The sequence below is a fragment of the Anopheles aquasalis genome, chromosome 2, assembly GCF_943734665.1.
Source record: "Anopheles aquasalis chromosome 2, idAnoAquaMG_Q_19, whole genome shotgun sequence".
NCBI lineage: Eukaryota > Metazoa > Arthropoda > Insecta > Diptera > Culicidae > Anopheles > Anopheles aquasalis.
Genome location: NC_064877.1, coordinates 25,592,501 through 25,602,935, shown reverse-complemented (window position 1 = coordinate 25,602,935; position 10,435 = coordinate 25,592,501).

The window sequence follows — 10,435 nt, the reverse complement described above, 5'->3', positions numbered from 1 at the left end:
TCCGGTTTCCGGTCCGGTGGGCGAGGCCACCCAAGGTCGGCGCGTTCCTTTCCAAACTGGGCTCGGGGAATCATCCTTTCACTCAACACGGATGCGTATGGTGTCCTGTGTCCTATCCCTGGGCAGTGGTTGAGGAGCGACTGTTTTTTCGATTGGAATTGGCTTGTGGTTCAGAAAAGCACGACCACACCCTCGCAAGATGATGAGTTCTTCGTCCCGGGGGCTGCTTCCAGGCGGATATATTTCTCGAAGTTTGTGTTTTTCGTTAGTTCTTGAACGCCCGTAGCCCATTACGCCCATTTGGGGTTAGTTTCGTATTTTTTCCCATTACCGCAGAGTATCCTTACTCTGGCCCCTTGAATTTACTCAGCATAAAGATGATCTTATGATCATAATCCTCCACCAAAGAGTCTGCCGTTGGTTACCACTTGGAAACCACCATTAACTAAACCGTGTGGAATAATGAGAAGAGGCCAACCAGCGAGCAAGCGAGCGAGCGACCGAGGGACTTAACCACAGCTTTGGCAGAGCTGAGCCCTCCAAATTCGATGATGCGGTCAAGCGTTGTATGTCGGTCGGTGAATGCTCCGGAGCCACCAAATTAGTGGCATCTTAATAGCAAGCATAAAACATCGATTATTCCACCCAATCGAGCTCGATTGAAGGTGGAATCGGGGTTGAATAGAGTGAATCCCCGTGCGCTCATCAATCGATGCGGGATCGATCCGCGATCCGGGGCGATTTTTCCGGAACACGACTCGCGTCCCACATTTCAGTGGCCGACAGTTACCTCAAGTGGATAGTGACTGATAAGAGCAGACGAAGCATGTTCATTACACGATACGCAGAACCGAAACAGTCGCTCCGGTTGTCCTAAATCCTCAAACAGCTGGTCGTTTGTGGCCCCGGGGTCGCGTCGTCTTGTCATCTTCATTTGAGTTCCACTCTTTCGTTCGCTGCTCCTCTCCTCATCGGCGTTGCCACGGTCAGAATCGGAATCTAGCGAATCTCGGAGGAGGCCTCGACCCCGAGACACCGTATGGTTCCGCTGAGTAATTGGATTAACTTGTTTACGAGCGATTCTTATCGGGCAGAAAACTTCCCTTCCCCTTTTTTGTTGTTGTTGTCGGCAACATATTGTGGGTGCGGAGTGGGCAGGTTGTGGAGACGGCTACTTTGGTGAAGGAGGGAGGGGAACTTCCTTCAACTATTTTCCTCCCAGGCACACCGAGACAGTCAAGGGCTTTGGGGGTCGATAGGTACAGGCGTTCGCGACCACAGAACGCCGTGGCGACAGCGAGTTATCACTCGAGGAAAAGTTGTTGATCTAAGAAAACGACTTCACTACATTGTTGCTGCGATAGTCCTAGTTCGTTGCGGCTTCTCGGAGGCCCATTCGGACCAGATCAATGGGCAGATAGATAGAGGTTGGTACGTCATTTGTTAGCGATCAAATTGTGTCTGAAGATTTGCGAGAATCGAATGTTGTCAACGGTCAATGTTAGCTGCTTATCAGTCCCATCAGCCGAATGTCCTGCTGCACCATACCGACAGACTCGGACTCGGACACTCGACGCTGAACGGGAACAAGATGCGAGGTAGTGGAAATGAGAGAACGGAAATCATCAGACAGAGAGGGAAGGTTACGATGTTAAACGAGCCTTTTTTTCTGTGGAAGTCTCTGTAGTGAGCGACAAATGATACGAAGCGTGATGCGATAGCTTCCATGACCTCCGTCTCCCAAGGGCCTGGTGTATGAGCGATGCGAGCGATGAAAAATGTGCCAATATGTATGTGTGCGCTTGTGTGTTCGTTGGGCAAGCTGTGACCATCATGCGACCACCACCGTTACATGCCGTTTCCGAGCAGGAAGTTAATATGATACCACTCAGCATCCGCACGCCGTGATAGCTCCCCTGGGAGCTTGCTGATCCAGACATGCCTGCGGAAGAAGAGTGCCAGGGCGCAACGAACACGATGGTCATGTTTCTGGACCCCTCTCGTCTGGGTTTACACCGAGCCGATGGTACGTTCCTCGTGCGTGTTTCCGTCTGAAAGGAACTCTGGAGGAACCTCGAGTCTGGACTGGAGAATTGAAAATTGGCAGATCAAGTGAGTTCCCGGAGTCCGGCATCACTTTTCTCATTTCAATCGGTTTTATCCGGTAACTTCTGCTGTTTACGAGCTGCTGCTGCTGCAGCTGCGGCAGGGCTCCAAATCTCAATTTAAGGGTGTGCAACGCCACGGAACTTCGTGAACAATCTCAAGGAGCATGCAGGACATGATGCCATGGTATGCTAAGATATGACCCCATTTCTACGTCCCAACAGTGCCAACGGTGTTGCGGAGGTTGATGCCGGAAGTTTCGTAACACCGTCCGTTGGGAGTTCATCGCCGTTTAATCTTTCCAAAGAACTTAAACTTTGCGCTCAACGGAGCGGAGGGAAGGTCACGTACTCACTTTCGATCGCGTGATTTTCAATCTACCGGCACTCTACCTGGGGAGCGATTGTGGCTTTTTCCGCCACCAAGCTGACAGCTGACAATGCAGCAACATTAAACTGGAGGAGATGAGCTTTGTTGGGGCTGTAGCAATGCTATGGATTCTGCATTATTTCCGTTGTCATTCATCAAATGCACTGGTTTCCGTTCCGTTTGCATCGCTTCAGTGAACTGCGTGACACTTTCCAATAAACTGACGTCATTGAAGGATTGTATGAATGCTCTTTGCTCGATTTTCTTTTTGGTTTGTTCAACGAATGTCCTACACTGCTGTCTGTGCAGTGCATGGCATCGGCATGTTGGCCTCTGTCATTTACTCTTCGGTCAGTGACATGTGACAGCAACAGCATCGACTCGTTTGCGAACAAATACGGGCACCATTGTTGCAATAGCCAGTTCGACAGGTTTCTATTTAATGGCGAATTCATGGATAATACATGAACTATTATTTGCCCACAAACACTCAGTCAATTGGTTGATGAATAGCATGCGACATTTGTTAGGTCAGGCGTGCTTGATCGAATGCATTCCAGCATTCCAGCAAGTGACAGGGACAGCAAGTGACTTCGACAGGGAAGCGTGTGAGGGTTGCACAGTTTTAAGCGTCCCTTTCTGCCACGCCACAGATGGCAAAAGGCGTTCCCAAAATAGAAGAACCTTGCCGGGCGCTTAAACTTTCCATCGCCCTAATCCATTTCGCTTCCATTGTTCGCTGCAAGAGAAAAGAAGCGACAGCGCTTGACAGAGCAAACATGACGGAGAGCATCCGAGGGCTGCCAGCAGGCTGCGGATTAACTCAACCGAATCGCATACCCGACAACCGAAGAAAACAATTTCCACAAAGTTACAAACACCCACCGGGGCGCTACTTCAGGTGTCTGCAGTAGATGCTATGCTGCAGCGTAACCGTCACCACCGCCACCACCACCACCACCACCGTTATCTTACCAATGGGTTCTGGGTGCAACTCGTATGACAGAGCTGCGGCCTTCTATTAATCTTGAAGTGGGGCGGAAAGATTTCTTTTAAATCTTTCACATTCTACACCTTCGCACCCACACCCTCTCCTTCCACCTCCCGGCATGTTTGTCACCTTGAAACCTAGAGCCTAGCGATGATCCCATCGTACTGCTGGCTGCGAACGAGATTGATATGTATGTATGCGAGGCCAAATCATAGTCAGGGGCTGTCATGTGGAAGCTACCTGTTGGCAAAACTTGTACTAACCCGTTTAGAGACGGGCAGTCGTCGACGACGACGACGACGAACGTCGCAGAAACTCCCGGTGCAACCTGATCCGCGATCCGATGTCATCGTTGCCTGGCGCTTCGGTTGAATATTCTTCAACGCACGTCCTGCCCGGCCCATACCCGGGCCCGGGAGCCTGAGGATACTTCCATTACCGCTTGTCAGCTTGTCACGGAGCTAACTTTCTGCAACTTTCCAACCCAACCGGTGATGTGCCAGGGTAGGGTGAAAGGGCGGCTGGTTGGATGGAACAATTTATTTATAAACTTTCCAACCCGAAGAAACGGTGCAAACCCTCCTCCAGGCGATGGCACCACCGAGGTTGGGAAAAATGTATGAGAGCAGCGGTGAAAGAAGAAAGTTTGCATCATCTTCGTCTGAGTTGAGCGCCCGGGGCCTGTCTGTTTCAAGGCGCCGAATGAAGCGCCGGAATCAGAATTTCATTACACACATACACACATACACTCATGCGCACACACGTGCGCAAGGGTCACGGGCACCAGGAGCACATTTGGTGCCAAAGTCAATGTCGGTGGTACAGTACCGGTGGAGGTTTTATAGGATTTATTCGATTTAGTGCACTGTGCGCACGAGAATTCAGTTATACTCGATACGGTTACCCCCCCTTCTCCGGGGCTGAAGCTCTAGGAGGCGAGGTCGATGGAGGGAACCCGGAAAGACAAAAAATGGCCGTGCACGGTGATATGGGTTTTAGATCGGATCTTTTGTTGAGTTTTGAATATATTGAATTTTCTTCTCAGTTTCTTTTTTTGAGGCCGTCGGTGGCGCGATACCGTGCTGGTGTTACTGTTAATGCGTGATGCAGCATCAGGTTAGATGCTGGAGCTGCGTTTGCGTCTCAATGATGCACAGAAGGGAAAAGATAAGTTGAGTAGCGATGAAGCAGCAGTGCATGTTTTTTTCTTTTTTCATACATTGCGCACTTCAGTAGATTTAAGGTTTTGTTTATGAGCATCAGACGTATCAACACCAATCGTAATATCAAGTCATGGTTTACCAGCTAGATAAACATCTTTCCAGCAGCAGTAACGCTACGATATAACGAATATGTTGATTTTCCAGCTCAAAATAGTAATGTGGAAATGAAAGCTAAAACCTGAACTTGCTTTTGTTTCTCCTGAAATAAAAATAACTTATTTTTTATCGGTGTCCACATTAACATTTATGCAATTTCGTTAATTGAAATCAACACATTCAAGGTGTACATCAAATTATTCGTTTTCTTAAACATGTCTGTTGTGATCCTATCAACCTTCGTAGCAAAGGCAACTAAATAAAGTAAACTGTTTGAAAAGTAGACGAATATACTATACGGAAGTAGCGTAATTGAACGTAATTGAAATCAAGTTAAGCTAAGCGTGATTTGTGGGTGATTTAACCATTGTATCACCCCTCATCACATAACATCACTCTGTGTATACCACGTTGTATTAATTATTCTAAAGCGAAGAGATGATGCAGGTTATGCTTACCTATTATTGTATGCCCATTGTACATTGTATGCTCGGAGGTATCATTACGGATAATTCAAATGAATAACCAGCGCTTCTAGATTCCTGACAGGCTAAAGCTATCGTCGGTGAATGTTTAATCGTTGTTCGCTTGTCCCGCAGCTCAATCCAGCTACGTATGACAACTAAAGCCATCATTTGCAGTGTGATGTCTCTTATGTGTGACATGGGCATTAAAGGTGACTCTCTACAATGTCATAAGGAACGACATTCTGATTGACAAGATGCAGCTACGAGAAGTGCGTCTTCAAATTAAACGCAGTCAAGATAGTATAGAAGATGCCGTGGTCCATCTTCCGTTGGTGGTTGGCTCGATTCCAGTCTCACTCACTCATGCCTTTAGATGACCAAAGACGTAACCATCACTGAATCTACAAAATGCAAACAACGCAATCTTCCGCGAACCCAACGTGCACCAGACCGTTGCAAATGTATTCGCTTCACGGGGCGTTCGCTCCCCACCGGTGGCGCCAACAATGCGGACAAATTAACATTATTGACTAGAAATAGAACTCCTCGTGCTCCGGGACAAAGTGAAAGAAGCTAAATAAAAACCTTGGGTGAAGAAAAAGAACTTAAGCAGTAAGACCGCTGCTGCTGAAGCGCCCGGTCAACGTCATCGACAGTCCGCCGGGAGTACCCGAGTGACCCGAGGGACAAAGCATCGCCTCCCGTTTGGCGCACCATTTTTCATTCCATTTAACATTGTGCAATTGAACCTTCCGGGTATAATTGTACCCTTGGTGCGAAGGGAAAATGAATGCTGCGACGAGGCGGTACATCGTATTGCGCTGGGAATCGCGCGAAACACGAATGGGCGAGCGAAGAGAGGAAAAAAAAAACACCCAGAGCTGGTAGGTGCTGAATGCAGAGAAAGGGGAAGAACATGGAAAAAGAAAAACCTTTCTTCCCTGACCGTTGCTGTGCTTCCGACCGAAGACTGAACCTGTTAATAGAGAAACCGTTGCTGGACGCGATGGAGGCGCATGGTCGATGGAGGCGCCCAACATTAACGATTTCCAGCAATCACGTTTGCGCAAGGTTTATGCAAAAAAAGGGGGTTGTTATTGTAATGTTGAGTCTAGTAGGAAAGGAGAACGGTGTGCAAGTAATGTCTTATTCCCCCATCCGAATCTCGGACCAGGGTGATGCTTATTGGATTGAGCAGCTTCAATCCTAGAGCCCTTTCAATCCTATTTTGTTTGTATTTTCTTCTTTAACTGATTCCCTGCTTTTACTTTGTTCGAAAAAGATTACCTAGAATACCTTTTTACTAATTGTGACTAACTGATTGTACTGCAGGCACAGCTGTTACTGGACTGGACTAGCACAGCTGTTTTACCTGAATGTCTCTTTCGCTTGGATTATTCAACATGACCTGAATCGTTAATTTGAAGAGCACCTTTACCTTCTCAGTAATTCAAACTAGTTTTTCTGAGTTCTACTCTTGAATTGACATTTCCAATAGTGTACTTAGCAGAAAACGAGGAAGAGCTTTAATTACTCATCTTGCAAACAATAAGATAAATGCAATAAGATAAAACGATTCAATTGAATCAGCTTATTTCCAGTGAATATGCCAATGAAATGCATGCTCATGCAACAACATCATACCACCAGGAAGCTATTTAATCAAAGTCCTCGCAGAGTTAGATTGAGACCATTATCGATGCTTCGTAATGGCTTTCGCGAACACTGAAACGTCCTACAACAGCTCCTCCGTTCGCTTGCACTCAATTCCCATTCGTCTCAGAAATCAAACATCATCCAATCCAAGTACCCATGCGCCTTCGTGTGTGCCAATTCGTAGACAGAGAAACATGCGAAATACCCCGGCCACCGAACGATAACTGTCTCCGTGCAACAAGAACGTCATAATTAACGTCATGTTTGCACATAAATTAGAACTTGCTACTCGTGACTAGCTCCTTCGAAACAGTGCGATTGTAACAAACACATTCGCACGGAGTACCTGAGCCACTCGGCCCCTAAGGTACAGTAGGAGCAGGATCACAATCGTACCGGGAGTGGCAACCAACGGGCACACAACGGGTCCCAGGGATTGGAAGGATCAAAATAAATTAGCATCCCGATCGATGCTGCCAATAAATCTCCCCGCAACTAAGTGTGTGCGAACATCCACGTCCACTCCCATTCGCAGCCCGAGCGTCCTTTCCCCATCTCGTCCCGTCCGTGGGAAATTGGCATGAAAGTGGATCCGGGGTTCGGTGGCCTAAAAGATTCCCTTTCCGAGATATCGGACAATTAGCAATTATGCAGTCAATCCCGAGGACCTTACGAGTGCGTTGGCTCTTGTTCGCTCTTCGGCGATGGCCCAACCCGGGGGGGGGGGGGGGGGGGGGGGGGGATAGTGATTCCTCTCGATTGTGCTGCCCGTTGTTGGCTTGAGCCAACTTCTGTCGTGCCGTGGTGGTGGTAAATGGTCCCTGGCTTTCTCAGCTCAGCTCACCGGAAAGCCGTTAAGCCACTGTGCTGGCATCGTAGTGTGTATTTGTGTGATCTTGTGGGCACTCGGAGGGATGTCAAAAATTATCGCCCCTGTCAGTTGGTGAAATACTATCATTTACTAGGCAATTGTGACCGACCAAACCAACAGAGGCCAACGAAGTACTGGAGCTGGTGTTACGATGATGATTACGAGTCGCCATCGTCCGGCTGGTGTCCGGTATCCGCTTTCTGGCAAGTAGCAAGTCATCAAAGCGAATATTTGAGTGTCAGCGACACTAGTCGCTTGGCTAATATGAACGATTACGATAGTTGCCATCGAAAACTCCCTTTGGAAGGTTGTGCGGTTGTTTCTGTTTCTGTCAAGGTACTGCTGCTTCGTTGCAGCAGTAGGCAAGGTAATTTTAGGCCAATAACCACATAACTCACGGCGAAGCAGTGCAGTGCAGCTCCTGTGCGGCCGGTGTCCCGAGAAGGGCAGGAGTCTGACACCTGTCCCCAAAGGTGCCAAAGGGGGCAAACTGTCGTGTAAAGTAACAAGTTATCGCACGGAGCGAACGGACTCCAGATGGTATCATGCAGCCGCAGCAGCAGCAACCGTAGCAAGTATCAACTTCATTTCGCCTGCAGATGCCTCCCGAGATGAGACGAGAGCAGGAAACAAGAAAAATTACATCCGAAGCACTATCGGCTAGACCGGCTAGCAGAACGAGTTACGGCCGTGCCGTGTATCGTGACAGTAGGAGGCTTCTCGTGACTCTCGTGACCGAGCGTTACGGCCGCTGCATGGAATCAGTTGTTTTTCTGCGCCACAGTGGCCAACGGGCTTTCCCCAAGACCCGTGTTTTATTACATGTACTCTGCCACCATTCGGAAAAGAGGGCAAAAGCATAGACACGCTGAGCTCAGCCGTTCACTTCCTGGAGCGCACTTACTGCAGTGTCGTGCTTGTCGGCGGGTTCCAAAGGAAGCCAACGGGTTGCTGGGTCGGTTGCATGCCAGCCAGATGATGCTGCTGCGGCTGACTCGATTGGGCTCTGGGTCGAGCAGCATCTGCACCAGTACCGTGCCTACGGGGCCTGATAATAGTGCTGAATATATCAATTTTGCTGCTCTGCTACCGCTGGTGGCGTTCAGGCTTTAAAGCTACGCCACCACGGACCATAGATGGCAGACTAGAAGACGGTGATGGCCTCCGGGGTAATGATCTGCACATAACCTGGTCACAACGTGTAAGATGAACATTCCAACACATGCAAAACTGATGATGATGCATAAGAAATCATAATGTAGCAGCTTCTGCCTCCTTCCCGGGGTGCTTCTACATGCCACTCAATTTAAGGCTGGCTTCCTTGTTCCTGTTACTGAAGATGTTCCGTTACTATATGCTGCAGATTGAAATACGATGCAAACGATGTAAATTGTTTCGTTTTTGTTGCGCTCTTGCTCGTGCTTCAGCATACGACGATTCCTATTGCTAACTAACTCAGATTAAGTTCGGTTTGCCTGCGGGGAGAGAGAGAGAACGAGAAGATGTTCAATTAAACCTTCCAGCTCAGTACCTTACATGCATGTTCCGGTAGGTACCGTTACGATCGTTACGTTCGTGCGTCGGTGGTACACTTCTGCTGACGATTTTCCGACTATCATTAATTAAAATTCCTTTCCCCGGTCGAAAGGAGCGTTCGAGCATTCTTCATTCGGAAGCCATTTAGGTGCACAATCCTGGTTGGTTCCGATGGCTACTCAATGCGGGAAGCGAGCGACACAAATGAAATTGGTTCGTAGAGGTACGTAGAGGAAGCTTATTGGAGATACGTTTGGTGGCACACACATTGGATTGGTTTGCCTTGACGCACTCCACACATCTCCGGTACCGGTTTGTCACAGGATATCGCTTGATTTAGTTCCCTTCATGGGAACACTGTATGGAACAGTTCTTTGGAACAATTAACGATGTCGTTCAGTTGAAGCGTGAAGGGCTTTCAATTTTCCGATTATCGTAACAATTGACTTTGCTCTGGTAATTCGTACTTTGTGTCATACATATCATTAAGATCTGGTGTAGTGACTTGAAATGAAACGAAATGGAATGATTTAATTGTTGTATGGCCAATGCATTGAATGATGAGTTAAATGAACAATTTTTGCCATCAACTTGCGCTGTTTAAAAAGCTTAAGCTAGCCTTTAGCCTTAAGCTAGAACATAAAACTGTGCAACAGAAGATAGGGATGCATTTTTCATGTTTTTAGTTCAGTTTCAACCGTAAGCTATTACCCATGCCTTTATGCAGACTGTAAATGAATTTGGTTTCTTTTGTTACAATCTCATAATATCTACGGATACCAATAACTTCGACAATTTGCTTACATCTAACCAATTGTTGATTCAATTTCATCCTGAAAATATCTTCAACTTCAACTCATACAATAATATAAGCAGCTATTTTTGAAAATCATTGCACTATTCTATGCCAGAATATGGTGTTGGTAATGCTTATATCGAGCGTAAAATTGCAAACCAACAATACTGGCTTCACATCCCACTGCCGGCAACAATCGGAATAAATACACCAGGGTGTGTACAATTTTCCGGTCAACTTCGGTTTCGTTCCTGCCCCGTCGCATAAACCGTGAGTGCAATATTTCTCTTTCTTCCGGGGAAATGTCTCTAATTCAATTTGAAA